Source organism: Bos javanicus, chromosome X (genome assembly GCF_032452875.1).
Source record: "Bos javanicus breed banteng chromosome X, ARS-OSU_banteng_1.0, whole genome shotgun sequence".
Classification (NCBI taxonomy): domain Eukaryota; kingdom Metazoa; phylum Chordata; class Mammalia; order Artiodactyla; family Bovidae; genus Bos; species Bos javanicus.
The window spans coordinates 25,449,896-25,468,289 of NC_083897.1; the positions used below are offsets into that span (position 1 = coordinate 25,449,896).

General features: G+C 39.2%; 1 pseudogene; it reads left to right on the forward strand.

Annotated features, from left to right (window-relative positions):
* Positions 1-12,604: 12,604 nt before the first annotated feature.
* On the forward strand, positions 12,605-15,631 carry LOC133243441 (uncharacterized protein CXorf66 homolog; annotated as a pseudogene).
* Positions 15,632-18,394: the final 2,763 nt, after the last annotated feature.

The following is an 18,394-nucleotide window of genomic DNA, read 5'->3' on the forward strand; positions in this document are numbered from 1 at the left end:
GAAGTTTTACATTCATTCTATAAGTTTGGACAGATGTATAATGGCATATATCCAACATTACAGTATCATGCAAAGTATCTTCACTACCTAAAACTTCTCTGTGCTCTATCTATTCATCCCTCCTCCTCCCAAATCTTTGGTAACCACAGAACATTTTATTGTCTTTATAGTTTTGGCTTTTCCCGAATATCATATAGTTGAAATCATACAGTATGTAGCTTTTTCAGACTGGCTTCTTTTGCTTAATAATGTGCATTAAATTTTCTTCCATGTCTTTTCAGGGCTTGATAGCTCATAACTTTTTAGCACTGAATAATATTTCCCTGTCTGTATGTACCACAGTTTTTTCACCCATTCAGCTATTAAATAACACTTTGATTGCTTCAAGTTTGTAGCAATTATGAATAAAGCTGCTACAAACATCTGTGTGCTGGGTTTTATGCTATCAACGCCTTTGGATAAATAACAAGTAGTCCAATTGCTGGATCCTATGTATGTTTGGGGCTTCCCCGGTGGCTCAGTGATAAAGAACCTGCCTGCAGTGCAGGAACCATAGGAGATGCAGGTTCAAGCCCTGGGTTGGAAAGATCCTTGGAGGAGGGCATGGCAACCCACTCCAGTAAAATAAAATTTTATTTGTAGTTATTTCCAAAATTGACAGAAACATCAAATACTCCAATTAGTTGCACTGATTATAGAAAATGTTCATAACCACTTAATAAAAATGACACTTTCTCCTAAAATAACAGAAATTTGGGATGGACACACTAAATATTTTAATCCATAAGCATAAAAAATTAACAGCAAAAGGCAAACAAGGACTGAACTGTTAGTTGGACGTTTTACTGAAACGGGCCGCTCCTGGGGCATTCATCACTGCCTCTCTGGTGGGGCCAGCAGCTCGAGTCACCTCCCTCACCAGCCAAGGTGCTCCTCCTGTGTGTCCAGAAAGGTGTCACAACACAAAAGCTCAGATCCCACAGCGTCAGGGAGGTGGGACTTTGGAGTGAGAAACTGGTTTTCAAAGCAAGAACCAGATGAGGAAAATCTTTATGTAAGTGACAAGAGTTTTAGGAAACGAATGTACGAAGCAGAATAAGTTACAAACAGAAGAAGCACTGTGCCCTCCTCCTCTTCCTCCTGCCTGGAGAATCCCATGGACAGAGGAGCCTGGTAGGGTACAGTCCATAGGGTCACAAAGAGTCAGACACAAATGAAGCGACTTAGCACACATGCACCCATCGTATGTTTAGTTGTGTAATAAAACACCAGACTCTCTTCCAAAGTGGCTGTATCACTTTGCTTTCCCACCACCAGTGAATTAGAGTTCCTGTTGCTTTACATCCTTGTGGGCATTTGTTGTTGTCAGTGTTCTGCATTTTGGCTATTCTAATAGGTATATAGTGGTATTGATTTTTAATTTAAATTTATTTATTTTAATTGGAGGCTAATTACTTTACAATATTGTATTGGTTCTGCCACACATCAACATGAATCCACCACAGGCATATACACGTTCCCCATCCTGAACCCCCCTCCCAACTCCCTCCCTGTACCATCCCTCCAGGTCACCCCAGTGCACCAGCCCTGAGCATCCTGTATCGAACCTGGCCTGGTGATTCATTTCTTATATGATAATATATATGTTTCAATGCCATTCCCCCAAATCATCCCACCCTCACCCTCTCCCACAGAGTCCAAAAGACTGTTCTATACATCTGTGTCTCTTTTGCTGTCTCACATACAGGGTTATTGTTACCATCTTTCTAAATTCCATATATATGCATTAGCATACTGTATTGGTGTTTTTCTTTCTGACTTATTTCACTCTGTATAATAGGCTCCAGTTTCATCCACCTCATTAGAACTGATTCAAATGTATTCTTTTTAATGGCTGAGTAATACTCCATTGTGTATATGTACCACAGCTTTCTTATCCATTTGTCTGCTGATGGGCATCTAGGTCCTTCCATGTCCTGGCTATTATAAACAGTGCTGCAATGAACATTGGGGTACATGTGTCTCTTTCAATTCTGTGTATGCCCAGCAGTGGGATTGCTGGGTCATAAGGCAGTTCTATTTCCAGTTTTTTAAGGAATCTCCACACTGTTCAGTCACTATGGAGTGGTATTGTTTTAACTTGTAATTCCCTAGTGACATATGGTGTTGAACATATTTTCATATTCTTATTCATCATCTATGTATCTTCTTTTTTTACATATGGATGTCTGGTTGTTTGGTCTGATTTGTTGAAGAGACTATCTTTGCTTTGTTGTATTGCTTTTGCTCCTTTGCCAAAGATCAGTTGACGGTGTGGGTCTATCTATTCTTTTGACAATACCACTTTATGTTGATTACCGGCAAATAAATGGAGACACAATGGAAGTAGTGACAGACTATTTTCTTGGGATCCAAAATCACTGCAGATGATGACTGCAGCCATGAAATTAAAAGATGCTTGCTTCTTGGAAGAAAAACTATGACAAACCTGGATGGTGTATTAAAAAGCATAGACATTACTGTGCTGGCAAAGATCCATCTAGTAAAAGCTAAGTTTTTTTTTCCCAGTAGTCATGTACAGATGTGGCAGTTGGACCATAAAGAAGGCTGAGTGCTGAAGAATTGATGCTTTTGAACTGCAATGTTGGAGAAGACTCTTGAGAGTCCCTTGGACTGCAAGGAGATCCGACCAGTTGATCTTAAAGAAAATCAACCCTGAAAATTCATTGGAAGGACTAATGCTGAAGCTAAAGCTCTAATATTTTGACCACCTGATGAGAAGAGCCAGCTCATTAGAAAAGACCCTGATGCTGGGAAGATAGAAGGTAGGAAGTAGGAAGAGAACCAAAGTAGGAAGAGGATGAGATGGTTGGAAGGCATCACCGACTCAATGGACATGAGTTTGAGCAAACTCTAGGAAATGAAGGATAGGGAAGCCTGGCATGCTGCAGTCCCTGGGGTCACAAAGAATTGGACACAACTGAGAAGCTGAACAGCAAAGACTGCAGCTTTATGATAAGTCTTAAGGTTTATAGTAAGTCTTGACCTCCCATAGTGTCAGTCTTCCAACTTGGTTTTTCTCCTTCAATAACACATTAATTATTCTAGCCCTTTTGCTTGTTCATATAAACTTTAGAATCAGTTTATCAATATCCACAAAATAACTTTCTGAAATTTTGATTAGTTTGCACTAAATCTGTAGCTGAAGTTGGGAAGACCTGACATCTTGACAATGTTGAGTCTTCATTTCTGTGAAGATTGAGTCTCTCTCCATTTTTTAGGTCCTTTTATCTCATTGTTGTAATTTTCCATATAGGTTTTGTTTATATTTTGCTAGATTTATGCCTATGTACTAATTAAAATGCTATTATGTTTTTAACTTTAAATTCCACTTTTTCATTGATGGTATATGTGTAAGTGATTGATTTTATATATCCAGTTTGTATCCTGCAACCTTGCTAAAATCAATTTTTAGTTCCAGGAAGCTTTTGCTGATTCTTTTGGATTTTCTATATAAATTATTATGTCTTCTGTGAACAAAGACAATATTATTTTTCCTTCAAAATCTATATACCATTTATTTCCCTCACTTGTATTGTTGCATTAACTTGGACTGAAATACTTTTTTTACTTTACTACCAAGATACCTTATCCTCTTCATTTTCTTACCACCCTCCTAGCTGTCTTTTTTTGGGTTCCTTCTCCATTATCTAGACTCCAAATGTTTGGGAAACCAAAGCTTCATCATGAGATATCTTCACCTATATTCACTCCCTTGGTGATCTCATCCAGTCTCCCAGCTTTAAATGTTATCTACATATTTATGACTTCCAAATTTATAAATCTAGTGCAGATGTACCTTCTTGTTGTTGTTCAGTCACTAAGTCATATCCTACTCTTTGCAACCAGGCTTCCCTATCCTTCACTGTCTCCCAGAGTTTGCTCAAACTCATGTCCATTGAATCAGTGATGCCATCCAAACATCTCATCCTCTGTCACCCTCTTCACCTCTTGCCTTCAATCTTTCCCAGCATCTGGGTCTTTTCCAACGAGTTGGCTCTTCGCATTAGGCAGCCAAATTATTGGAGCTTCAGCTTCAGCATCAGTTCTTCCAATGAATTTTCAGGGTTGATTTCCTTTAGGATTGACTTGTTTGATCTCCTTGCAGTCCAAGGAACTCTCAAGAGTCTTCTCCAGCACCACAGTTCGAAAACTTCAATGTATGTATCTATATTTAATTGCCTATTTGACATGTACCCTTAGATGACTAAGAGTTTCTTATGATTCTCTGAAATAGAACTCCATTATTACCCATCCTCCCACAACAAACAAACCTGCCTTTATCTTTCTCATTGCTTCCCTTAATTGAAAATGGATCAATTTATTTGCTCAGATGCTTAGACTCATAGGAAAATTAAACTTTGGCTATTTTTAAATGAATTTTTAGAGGCAGCATCTTTTAAAAAATTATTTAATTAATTTGTTTATTTATTTTTTGTTGTGCTAGGTCTTCCTTCCTGCATGCAGGCTTTCTTCAGTTGCAGTTAGTGGGAGCTACTCTTCATTTTGGGACATGGGCTTCTCCTTGCAGTGGCTTCACTTGTTGCAGAGCACGAGCTCTAGGTGCTTGGGCTTAGTAGCTGTGGCTCACAGACTTAGATGCTCCATGGCACGTGGGATCGTCCCTGACCAAAGATCAAACCTGTGTCCCTTGCATTGGCAGGCGGATTCTTAACCATTGGATTCAGAGAGAAGTCCCTAACTTTGACTACTTTTTCCCAGTCACTTCCTACATCCATTGCATCAGCAATTCCTGTTGTCACTATCTCCAAAATTATATCCCAAATCTTATTTATCATAATCTTTCACCACTACCACTTCAGTCCAAGCCAATATCACTTCTTCATGGCATTATGCAATAGCCTAGTCTCTCTGCTTCTCTTGATACCAATTTCTCTATTTTCATCACAGAAGTCAAGTTATCTTTTTAAATCATAAGTTGGCTCATTTTACTCCTCTGCACAAAGGTCTCCATTGAATGCTTGTTACAACTGGAATGAAATCCAAGACTTTCACAAAACTGTATGTGATCTGTCCATTGGTTATCTTTCCAAGGTCATTTCCTACCTCCTTCTACCTTGATCTCTCTGCTCTAGCTACAGAGGCTTTCTTCTTTCCTTCATAATCCAATATGTCTCTTTCAACTTGCCAAACTTACTCTCAAACTAGAGTCCATGCTGGTCCCTCAGCATGGATTGCTCTTCTAGACATTTGTGCTACACTCCCTGAATTTGTTTGGTTGATACTCAGATAGCACCTCCTCAAAGAGGCTTTTTCCATCTATCATATGAAATAGCATTCCCCATCACTGTATTCTTAAAGAGTGCTAAGTCTTCTTCACAGCACTTGTCACACCTGATGTTATGCCATCTTTACTTTTTTGTGGCTGTTTCACCACACTACAATATAAGATTCATGATAGCAGGATATTTTGTCTGTCTTATTTACTGCCGTATTCCCAGAACCCATAGTACATAGTAAAGTGACTTTTTAGTGAATGGATACATTTAGGAGCCACAGGATATACAATTTCTTGGCTTATTCTTTTTTTTTTTTCATTTTTAGCATTTAAAATAAGAAAGCATTTTATTTAAAAAGATATTCTTGTCATTATGCCGTTACAGACTCAAAATAATGTTAGTGCCTATATATTATTTTAAGTAAAATTTCCTTAGCACTTGCCCAATACTAGGAATTTGTTTCTACATTTTTACAATTGTTATCAACTGTTTTATAAATCTTTCTATACAAATTCTTCTCTGCATTTTACATTATCTCTTTAGGATTATTCCTAAGAGGCAAGACACGACTGAAGCGACTTAGCAGCAGCAGCAGCAAGACTAGCTACAGGGGCATTCTCCATCCCCCTTCTGATGTCTATATTAGAAGCTTTCTCTGTCCCTTTTCTCACTTTAATAAAACTGCTACACAAAAACTCTTGAGTGATCAAGCCTGGTCTCTGGTCCCGAAGCTAAATATTCTTCTTTGGAGATCACAAATCCAATGTCGTTCACCATAAGCTATCAAAATAAATAGATGAGAGTAATAAATACTGTATAGACTATGTTAGAGGTTGATAAGTACTATTACAAAAAAAAGCAAGAGCAACGTGGGAGAACTGGCAGTGTAGAAAGAAAGGGCAGAATATTGAAGTATTAATGAAAGAGTTCTGGTAGACCTCATTAAGGAGATGCTGCTGCTGCTGCTGCTGCTGCTAATTTGCTTCAGTCATGTCTGACTCTGTGCGACCCCATAGACAGTAGCCCATCAGGCTCCACCGTCCCTGGGATTCTCCAGGCAAGAACACTGGAGTGGGGTGCCATTTCCTTCTCCAATGCAGGAAAGTGAAAAGTGAAAGTGAAGTCGCTCAGTCGTGTCTGACTCTTTGCGACCCCAAGGGCTGCAGCCTACCAGGCTCCTCTGTCCATGGGATTCTCCAGGCAAGAGTACTGGAGTGGGGTGCCATTGCCTTCTCCCTTAAGGAGATGAGCTCTTGGCAAAGGCTTAAAAGGTGAGAGAGTAGAGAGGTAAATATGGTACTGAGAATGAAAGTACAGGTTTTCCAGCAAATCAGAAGCTATGAGAATGGCACGGAACAGATTTTGCCTCAGAATACTCAGAAGGAACCAACTCTATTAACATCTGAATTTTGAGCTTTTGGCCTCCACAAATGTGAGTGAAAAAATTGTTGTGGTTTTAAAGCACTCAGTTTGTTTTATTTTGTTACAGCAGCTCAAAGAAACAAATACACTTATATTTTGAATTATATTTAAAATTTAATTATATTTTCAAATAAGTTACACTAATTTTATTATTTATTTCTTTAATACAATCAAGGGGAAATGTAAGAGTACACAAGCAGAGTCCAGCTTTTATGGTGTGTGTATGTCCTGCGTTACCTTGAGGAAAATGTGGCTGATTGTGACTGTACAGATATCAAACCTACCCTTGTCTCTTGGGACATACATACTAGAAGATAGATGGAGTTCTAAGGCAATTTTCAGAGCAGAGTTTCTGTCTTCCTGCTCTTGGCTATTTTAAGCATAAAATGTATTCAAATATTTCTTTGAATATAACTTTTTTTTCTGATAATGCAACTGTAAGGAGAACAAAGAGGCTTCAATGATTGTTCTTCTAGCTCTTGGCAAAGACTAGTATGTACAAAGACTTAAAAAGAGAGACCAGTAAAGTCAGAGAAGGAGCCTGACCTCTAAGAATATTTTTAAAATCTCCTAATTAACACTGCTTAGAGTTAATAAGTGACTTGTTGCATCACCTGGGTCATTTCCTTCCAGATTTGAAGTAATGTGAGTAATATGAGGCCAAGGAACTGAGAGCAATTTATTAAATTTTTGTTGCACAAAACAACCTTGTGATAGTATCTTTTTGACATGACTTATAGGAGTGATAAAGAACTCCTTTTTTAACAAGGTGATTTTTCAGGCCAAAAAAGTGAAAAACCTATCTCTAAATTAGACTATATGTATGTGATTTTTTTATTGTGTATATTCCTTAGTGAAAGCAGAACACTAAATTACAATAATGTCTATACATTGACCTAAAATCTATAACTGTGAAACTAAGTAACATTATATTCTAATAATATCTGTGGTTGTTTGAATATGTATATTTAATGTTGACTAGCTATTATCTCACTAAATCTTTCTGATTACCTGGTGACTTATCTTATAGGTGAGGAAACCAAGATCCAGAGTGATAAAGTATTGATATTTGCTCAAGTCCCACAGCTACTAAGTGGGAGAGCTGGGTATCAAAGCAAGATTAATGTGACTCCTGAGTTTCTTAGCCACTAAGAAATGTTTCCAATTAGCCTAGAGACACCTAGGTTGATGTATTCACCAGATCAGTGCCATTACTTAGTGTCTCAATAGGCCAGGATTCCTTCTAAACCCTTGTGTCCCTGTCCTGAGGATGCCCTATACTAACAATTTCACACTGAGAACATTAACTAAAGACCAAGTGTGAGTCTGGCAAAGTCTCTGGCTCATCACAGTAGTGTGACATTTGCTAAGCCACTTTATTAAATGTCCGTTTTTGTGGTAGGCAATATCATGTCCCCTTCCCAAATATGTCCATTATGTGGTAAAAGAGGCTTTGTAGATGTGATTTAAGTTAAACATCTTGAGATAGGAGAGTAGCCTCATTTATCCAGGTGTGCCTAATGTAATCACAAGAGTCCCTGTAAAAAGGAGGTAGGAAGGTCAGAGTCAGAGAAGGAGATGTGAAGATGGAAGGACAGGCCAGAGTGATTCAGAATCATGAACCAAGAAATCTAAGAAATCTCTAGACACAGGAAATTGATTTTTCCCTAGAGCCTCCAGCAGGAACATAGCCCTGCTAGCATCTTGGTTTCATAGCAGTGCGACCCATTGCAGGTTTCTGACCTTCAGAACTATACAAGAATACACTTATGCTAACTTATGCCGCTAAATTTGTGGTAATTTGTTACAGCAGCAACAGGAAGATAATACAATTCCTTTATTTATGAAATAGGTGTAAGACTGACCTGATAGAATTGATGTAGAGAGATAAAAGACAAGAAATTGGGTGAATTGAACGCATGCAAGGAAGTTAGAGAATAAAGGTGTATCATGTGAGTTATTCCCTGAAAACCTAGGGAGTGTTTATGTGAAACAGAATCCACCTCTCCCACCTCAGGCCTCCATGATGCCTTGGACGTAGTTCGACTAGGGAGAACTAAACCTAATTCTCCTCCCTCATCACCACCTCTTAGGATTTTTAGAATCTGGTCTTGCTTTTCTCTCCTACCTCACCTCTATTTGATCTCTGCCTGAGAGATTTAATTCAACTGAAACTTCTGCCCAGGGGGTCTTTGTCCTTGCTGTTTATTCTTCCTGGAACTCCGTGATATCATTGCAGAACTGTCTTGCCATTCAAATCTCAAATGAAATGATAGCACTTTCTGAAAGAAGTTTCCAGATGATTCAAACCAAAGCAAACCTTCACAGCCACCTTCTATCACATTTCCTGAACTTAGTTTCTCTGTGGTGCTTATCAGAACCTGAAATATATACAAATGCATTCAACATATGCTCATGTATTTATTTTCTCTCTAACCTCTTCAGAATATTATATAGGTCAGGGCCATTGTCTTTCTCACTACTGTAATCTCAGCAGTGAGAGTGCCTTTTAACATATATAAAAGGCATATAATCATGAACTTAATAAATTGCTTTTGACTGATGGAACAGGTGATTGAAGACAGTGCTGCCTTCAGATATTTTGGTAAAGTGAATTAATAAAGTTCCTTTTTCCTTAAGCCAATTTGGGAAAGTATTTTCTGCACTTGTATTCTACCTTATTCAATGTTTTTCACCACTGTGTCTATCCATCTGTCCATCTACGTATCTATCTATCCATCTCTATTAAAAATAAGACAGAGCAAAACATAAAGAATAAAATAACATTACTTCAAAATCTCACCAGATAACTGCTTTCTTGAATATACTGTCTATATATAATACATATAGACATTTCTCCAAAGAAGACATACAGAGGGTTAATAAACACATGAAAAGATGTTCAGCATCACTCATTATTAGAGAAATGCAAATCAAAACCAGAATCAGGTATCATCTCTTGTCAGTCAGAACAGCTGCTATCAAAAAGCTTACAAACAATAAATTCTGGAGAAGGTGTGGAGAAAAGGGAACCCTCTTATACAGTTGGTGGGAATACAAACTGGTAAAGCCACTATGGATAACACTAAGGAGATTCCTTAAAAAACTGGGAATAGAACTGCCATATGACCCAGCAATCCAACTGCTAGGCATCCACACCAGCACAGGAAACCAGAATTGAAACAGATACATGTACCCTATTGTTAATTGCAGCACTGTTTACAATAGCTAGGACATTGAAGCAACCTAGATGTCCATCAGCAGACAAATGGATAAGGTAGTTGTGGCACATATACATAATGGAATATTACACAGCTATAAAAAATGCATTTGAGCCAGTTCTAATGAGATGGATGAGCCTAGAGCTTATTATACAGAGTGAAATAAGTCAGAAAGAGAAAGACAAATACTGTATAGTAACATATATACGTGGAAACAAGAAAGATGGTACCGATGATCCTATGTGCAGGGCAGCAAAGGAGACACAGACTTAAAGAACAGACTTTTGGACTCAGTGGGAGAAGGCGAGAGTGGGATGATTTGAGAGAATAGCATTGAAACATTTATATTACCATATGTGAGCGTGAGCGTATTCTACATACTAACTTGACCATTAAATTGCTATTTTCACTTAATGTATCTTGGAGATCTTTTTGTATTAGTACATAGGGAGCTTTTCATCTGTTTTGGTTTTCTTTTTGAAAGTTTAAAAATCTTTATATGTCGAAGTAGAAAGGTACTTTAGATCCTAAGTTCATCTTTTTTTTTTTTCTTTTCCTTTTGTAAAGCTACATAGTAGCCAACTGTGACTGGTTAGTAAGTTTTAACCTGTTCTACACTGTGGTGGAGAAGGCAATGGCACCCCACTCCAGTACTCTTGTCTGGAAAATCCCATGAACGGAGGAGCCTGGTGGGCTGCAGTTCATGGGGTCCCTAAGAGTTGGACATGACTGAGCGAATTCACTCACTTTTCATGTTCATGCATTGGAGGAGGAAATGGCAACCCACTTCAGTGTTCTTGCCTGGAGAATCCCAGGGACGGGGAGCCTGGTGAGCTGCCGTTTATGGGGTCGCACAGAGTCGGACACGACTGAAGCGACTTAGTAGCAGCAGCACCATGTAAAATAGATGACCAGTGCAAGTTTGGTGCATGAAGCAGGGTACTCAAAGCCGGTGCTCTGGGACAACCCAGAGGGATGGGGTGGGGAGGGAGGAGGGAAGCAGGTTCAGGATGGGGAGACCCATGTACAACTGTGGTTGATTCATGTTGATTTATGGCAAAACCTGCCATAATATTGCAAAGTAATTATCTCCAATTAAAATAAATTAATTTTAAAATAAATAAAAACCATACACACACACACACACACACACACACACATACACACACAAAACCCCACCTCAGCTCAAGGGTCATCTCCTCCAGAAGTCCCACTTTGAAGAGATAGTCCTTTTGTGTGCTCTTGTGGCACTGTATCCTGCAACATCACTGCCTGCAAATGACATTACACACCCTGTGTGTGTGCATGCTAAGTCACTTCAGATGTGTCTGATTCTGTGCGACCCTATGGACTGTAGCTTGCCAGGCTCCTCTGTCCATGGGATTCTCCAGACAGGACTACTTGGGTTGGTTGCCATGCCCCCCCTCCAGGGGAATCTTCCTGACCTAGGGATTGAACCCATGTCTCTTACATTGGCAGGTGGGTTCTTTATCACTAGTGCAACCTGGGAAGCCCATTATATACCCTGTGCTGTGCTGTGCTGTGATGCTGCTTAGTTGTTCAGTCATGTCCAACTCTGTGTCCCATGGATTGCAGCCTACCAGGCTCCTCTGTCCATGGGGATTCTCCAGGCAAGAATACTAGAGTGGGTTGCCATACCCTCCTCCAGGGGATGTTCCCAACCCAGAATGGAACCCAGGTCTCCTGCATTACAGGCAGATTCTTTACCATCTGAGCCACCAGGGAACCCCAAGAATACTGGAGTGGGTAGCCTATCCCTTCTCCAGGGGATCTTCCCAACCTGGGTCTCCTGCATTGCAGGCAGATTCTTCACCAGCTGAACTGCCAGGGAAGCCCCATTACATAACCTAGTGATTGGTTATTTATGTATCTGTCTCTCCCATTAGTTTCCAACTCTTGAAGGCAGGGACTGTGCTTGTTCGAATGCTCATGCTTAACAGAAATCTTCCTGTCCCATAGAAATCCAACACACTTTTGTTGAAGCAATGAATCATGCTTGCTACCTCTCTCTCCTTCATGCCCCACAGCCTACCCTTCTTCAAGTCCTATCCACATCAAAATACTCCTTGAATGCATTGATTTCTCTCCATCTTTACCACTCTGCTTCAAGCCATCATCCTCTATCAGCTGGACCTACGTAACAGCCTTCCAATTGCCTAAATTACTTTAACCCCAGCAATCTAGTCTCCATACAACAGCTAGAGGGGTTTTTCTAAAATGGAGATCTCATCATGTCACTCTCTAGCCAGAAAGTCTTTAGTGGTACCCATTAACAGCAGCTCAATAAAAAGCTTGAGGGCTATTCTAAATCTTAATTTTAGTAATAAAAATTCCTACAAGCTTATACCCCAGGATGATTTAACCTCTATAAAACACAAGAACTACTATAGGGCTGTAAGGTGCCTCCTTAACATTTAATAAAGTATCTAGAGTGAACCCATTTTCTCTGCCTTCTTTGCTTAATAATGTCTCAAACTTTTTGATTCAAATTTGATAGAATATTTGATCTAATGGAGAAATAAATGATTAAAAGTCTTTTTATAATATTTGTACACAGGAGCTCATGCCTCCCCATGGTGAGATTATGCTGTCAGGATATGACACAGAATGATTATGATGTCATAGCCCCCTAAAGCAAGCTGAGCCATTGTAAATCCAGCAGTTTTCCTGGCAGAGGAAACCAACAAGGTCCTGGACATGAATCTCTTCATTTATGTCCTCCTTTTATCAATTTGGACAAATAGTTGTTTAGATAGAAATGAAAGCAATGGATCTGCTACTGCAGGTATGTGCCTAACCTTAAATGCTAGAAACTATGATCTATTAATTTAAATACATTCAAATACTTAATTAGACAAGCTAGCTGTGTTTAAGAAATCTGCTCTTTCTTCTACCTTACTATATGAGTAGGTCTTCAAGAATTTATAGGACAACATCTGAGAGTTATACTTCCATGTAAAAATTTCAAACAACATAGAAACATGAAGAGTACAACCATACTGTCCCCTTTGATTCCCCGTCCCCACCCAATCCACCAACCCCTGCCTCCTCCTCCCACCAGCCAAACTAGAAAATTCTATGTGAATTAGTGAATCTAGCATGGTACCTAACACAAAGTGGGTTTCAAAAAAAATTTTTTTTTCTTGTCCCATCCATTTTCCTACCATACACATTCACACAAACAAACACTCAAGTACATTCACACACTCAAAAACCTAGGTAATGGGTTGAACAAGCCACGATGTGGGGTAACCTAGGTAATTACACTGATTAGCCAGAGATAGCTCCTAGAGTTGGCTTTTAGACTGTGGCTGGCTGGGGACGTGAGAGAACAAGGAAAATGATAGTGGAACACTTATCATGTTTAAAGAAATAATTGATGATGAGATTTGACTTTGACCTATAGTAACAACCCCATCAAAATGGAAGCAAACTTGGTTACCTATCACATGTTCTGATGACATATTTTATTTCACAGTAGCTACACATGTTGAATCCAGGCAGAGAAGAATTGAAGGAGTACAGCAATGGCTACTCATTTTCATAACTGTTATCCTCATCATCTGCTTTATTTTAAGATTTTATTATTTTATTCACTATAGCTGTGTGGACATGGATGCCTCTACAGCAACAACGTAAGTCTTACACCTATGAATTAAAAATACAAGGGGTAGGGGGGAATGCATGCATGCACATAAACATAGACAGGTTCACTGTTGTTTTGGTTACTTAACGTTAACTTTAGATGTCAAAAGAGCTACCAACATCTTGTGGGTTGGATATGTTCACTTAAATGAAGCTCTTAAATGATCTCAAGTACATTATCAACTTTAGTCAAAACTATCTCCTACTCAGGGTTCAGTTGAGCCCCATGTTGCTAATTTCATGATAAATTGAGTCTAGGAAAAGAGGGGATGACTATCTAAATAAGACAGAATCAAAATCTTCTCAGGGGAGAAAGAAGGAGTTGGGTTTCTGCATTCCGAAGATAGTAATGCATTTTAGATAATCTACTATGTTAAGATGTAATAACATGAAAAATTATTATGTTCAGTGATCCTAGTCCCTGCCTTTTATATAGGAGGATCAAGCTGGCTCTGACATACTGGGTCCCTAAAAATTTCCCAGTCCAAGGACTGGTGACTGAAATATATCACTGTTCTATTCATTTGGTTTTAGAGTAATCTTGTGAGTATAAACGTACATGGATACAAAATTTGATGGTTTAAATATGATAGGAAAACAATGAATTCGGTCTAAAGATGTTTTACGTGACATTTATGCCTCATTTGCATATCAACTTGTGACTTAAAAAAAAAAAAAAAGCTTAATTTCTGGAATAGATAAAATTCTCTCCCTCTCAATGGTAGATTCGAAACAAGTTTGTGTCATTCCATACATGACTATATGGTTATCTATTGTGGTTGAAACAGTAAAGTTAAGAAAAAGAAAAAGCATTCAACACAAGTTCAAATCTGTAACCTGAGTGACAGTTTTCAGCACTCTCCAATTCTTATTGTGTTCAATTTTCCTGCTAGAGCCAAAAAAAAGACCAGAAATCGAAACTGACACAATAGCCCGTGCTTTCCGTTGATAGCAAGAGTACTCTTCTGATTTAAATTGTCATACTCCAAATCTTCTGTATTTTCAGGGTCAAGAAAGAAGACATCACCAAAACATCCACATCATTTAAAATATCATTCACTGAGTCCAAGTCACTGACTGCTGGTCCAGGCAGTCCAGAAAAACAATCAGTGCTGTCTAGTATAGATAAGTCATCTGGGCCCTCAAGTCCACAAATAGCCTCTGTACCTTCAAGTACAGAAAAGTTAGTCAGGCCCTCGAGTCAACAAAACCCATCCAAGCCATCAGCTCCCAAAAAAGTATTAGGATCACTCCCCCAGGAAAAGTTGCATAGAATACGCAGTCCAAAAAAGGCACATAGGTGGGCTCATGCCCATAAGCTAGTTGGTCAAGTCAGTCCATACTATCCAAAGAAAGCCATCAAGCCAACTTGGCCATCAAGTCTACAATGTCCAGTCAAGCCAACCAAAACGTCTCCACCATATCCAAAGAGTCAAAGTGTCCCTGAGCAATCAAGTATAGTGAAACTGACCAAACTCCAGAGACATCTTAAACTAAAAAGACCAGCTAGTGAAGGTAGGGCAGAAATATTATCTAGGCCTCAACAAGTGAAGTTTTGTCAATGCTACAAGGAAAAATGCATTGTTTGCAATGCTGTTTCTGAGCTATTCATCACTCCTTCAGAAGAGAATATGAAGCATGTTCCAGTTCCACTTTCTTCATGCAAACTGAAGTGCTTTTACAAGTCATCTCAAGACAGAGCCCAAAGACAACCCACTGTATGGCAACATGAATGATAGCCATTTGTCAACATATAGCAGTGATAGTGAGAGTGACAGGGAGATGATTATTATGCACAATATAAAATGCAAGGAAGCCACCTATAAAGCCTCCCAAAATAATTAAGGGCTCAAAAAAAAAAAAAAAAAAAAAGGCCATCCATGTAAAAGAAGCTAACTTCTACCAACTAGTATATTCTCACCATATTTAAGAACCTGGTAGAGGAACAATCCACTTGGGATCACCATTGAGATTAGAGCTATCCATCTCGAGGCAATTTACTTGAAAAATAGTAAATAAATGTGTGACATAACAACTGATTTTATTGTAATTATTATTTCATTTTAGAGGTATAAATCTCTTTTAGGTGTGTTAGATCTGCTTGGGCAAACTCCAGAAGGTGGTGAGGGACAAGGAAGCCTGGTGTGCTGCAGTCCATGGGGTCGCAAAGAGTCAGACATGACTTGGTGACTGAACAACAACAACAACAACTTACATCTGGTCACTTGGATGGGCTTCCCAGGTGGTACAGTAGTAAAGAATCCTTTTGCCAATGCAGGAGACCGTGGTTCAATCCCTGGGTCAGGATATCCTTTGGAGGAGGAAATAGCAACCCACTCCAGTATTCTTGCCTGGGGAATCCCACGCACAGAGGAGCCTGAAGGGCTATAGTCCATGGGGTTGAAAAGAGTTGGACACAGGGAACCACTTGGACAGGAACCATAATCACACACACACACACAAATATAGAAAGGTATTACAAGATGGGTACCCTGGGCTCCTCTTTTCCTTGGATTAGCCCTCAATTGAAGTCTCAACCCAATTAGCTAATTTTTTAAATGTTGACATGCAGTCCTCACAGTTTAAGAATGTCTTTCTATGGTGCCCAGTGTGTGACAGAAATGATTGGTTCTGGTACATTGGGGAAATCCCTGATAATCATTTCCTTTCTTAAAAAAATATTTGACCATACCAGTTCTTAGTTGTGCCGTGCAAACTGTTAGTTGCGGCATGTGGGATCTAGTTCCCTGACCAGGGATAGAACCTAGGCCCCCTGCTTTGGGAGTGTGGAGTTTTAGCCACTGGACCACTAGGGAAGTCCCAATAGTCATTCATAATACCACTGCCTCTGGTGACTGCTACCAAAGTAAGCATCCAGGCTCCAGCACTGATGCTAAAGTTTTGATTCTTTTTGTTATCTTTCAAAATGATAAAAAGAATTTGCCCTGTTGTGCATTCTCAGAATGCCCCAGTTAGAGGTTGGATATCTACCCATTTTCTTCACATGGTACCTTCCCACTTGGAATCATCAGGGCTGGGAGGCCAGGAGAAAACCTTGGAGTTATGTTTTCCAATTTCCCCACTGATGAGAGGTTATCCTTCCCTGCTTCCAAGAGCACGGTTCAAAAAGGTGGACAAAATCCTGGAGTCCCATCCTATACTCTAGTATGGTGAGGTCAGTACCCTGTCACATTCAGCAGGATCAGTTAAATTCCATAGCTAGCATATATTGGATGTGTACTACTTGCCTTGCATTGTATTAGTCCCTTTATGTCCAGGATATCTGAGGGCCACCCTCCCCTCAATTTTGCTGATTTGGCAAAAGGATTCACAAGACTCAAAAGCAGATTATACTCATGGCTGAGGTTTATTAGAGCAAAAATATACAAACCAAGACCAACAGGAAAAAGATGTCTATTCAGAGGAATCAGAGAGGTTGGACACATGCTTTTGAGTACTTGCCCCTCTGGGGCCATCTAGGACATGCTCTCTTCTCTAGCAACAAACTAGAGAGTTGCACTAGTGTGCAACATGTCTCTGCCTAGGGAAGCCTCAGCATCTGAGGCTTTTATTGAGAATGGGTCCCATAGGTACATCATGTTCCATGACCAGCCATGGCAAGTGAAACTCAGGATCCCAACAATGACACCAGATGCACATTATTGATGTTGATGTTTGTGCAAAACAATCAAGTGAAAAAAAAAAAAAACATGATCATCAATCAATTAATGTTAGAACATTACTCCAGGACTGGCCAATAGTTAAATCACAGTTTCCAGTTCCCTTGATGTACAAAGACCAAACAACCAGACCTGCTGTGTTAACACTTTCCTCACATTTTACATGTTTCATTTAATCTCCAACAGTCCCTCATTATATGAAGTATTATATGAGTTAACTTATGCTCTGTAACATACAGTAATATCACATCTAGCAATTGATTGAATCAAGATATGAATTTACGATTGGCTTAGGTTCAAATTTTCATTATGCTGTACTGCCTTCTCACTACCAGTTTCTAGGGTATCTGTTTATTCACAGATCACCCAGTCCACTGCTGTCAGCAAAGTCCCTAACTGAGTTTTAATCAATCTGGACCATCCTCCTAACCTACCATGAGCATATAAAGATGTCTTGTGTTCATTCAGATCTGACTTCCCCACAGCCTCTCCCTCTACTGGTGGAGTCTGTAAGGTCATCATGAAATTCAAGATGGCACGAAGTAGCTGCTGATGCATAAAAGTTTTCAGAGGTGGAATATACATTTATAAAGCATCGTGGGAGCTACAGACTTGACTTCCTATTGGTATTACCATTTTGGAAAAGATAAAGTGTAAAGGGTTAGAACTGTTCTGGGCTAGCCTGGTCTTTTTAAAATTCACAAATAGAAGCAAAAATTCTGATCAAATTTTTTTGGTTTAGTATGAAAAACAGTTCAAACAGAAAACTAGAAAAAGAAGTATGAATGAATGCCAATATAAACATTGCTTAGATTGAACACTTATCACTACATGTTCAATTTTGTTTCATTTAAACTTCTGTCCATTGTCCATCTCTAAAAGATACAAATCTGGGTACAGCCCAGATTACTGTACTCAGCAAGGATCTCATTCAAATATGAAGGAGAAATCAAAAGCTTTACAGACAAGCACAAGCTGAGAGAATTCAGCACCACCTAACCAGCTCTCCAACAAATGCTAAAAGATCTTCTCTAGACAGGAAACACAGAAAGGGTGTATAAACTCGAACCCAAAGCAATAAAGTAAATGGCAACGGGATCATACT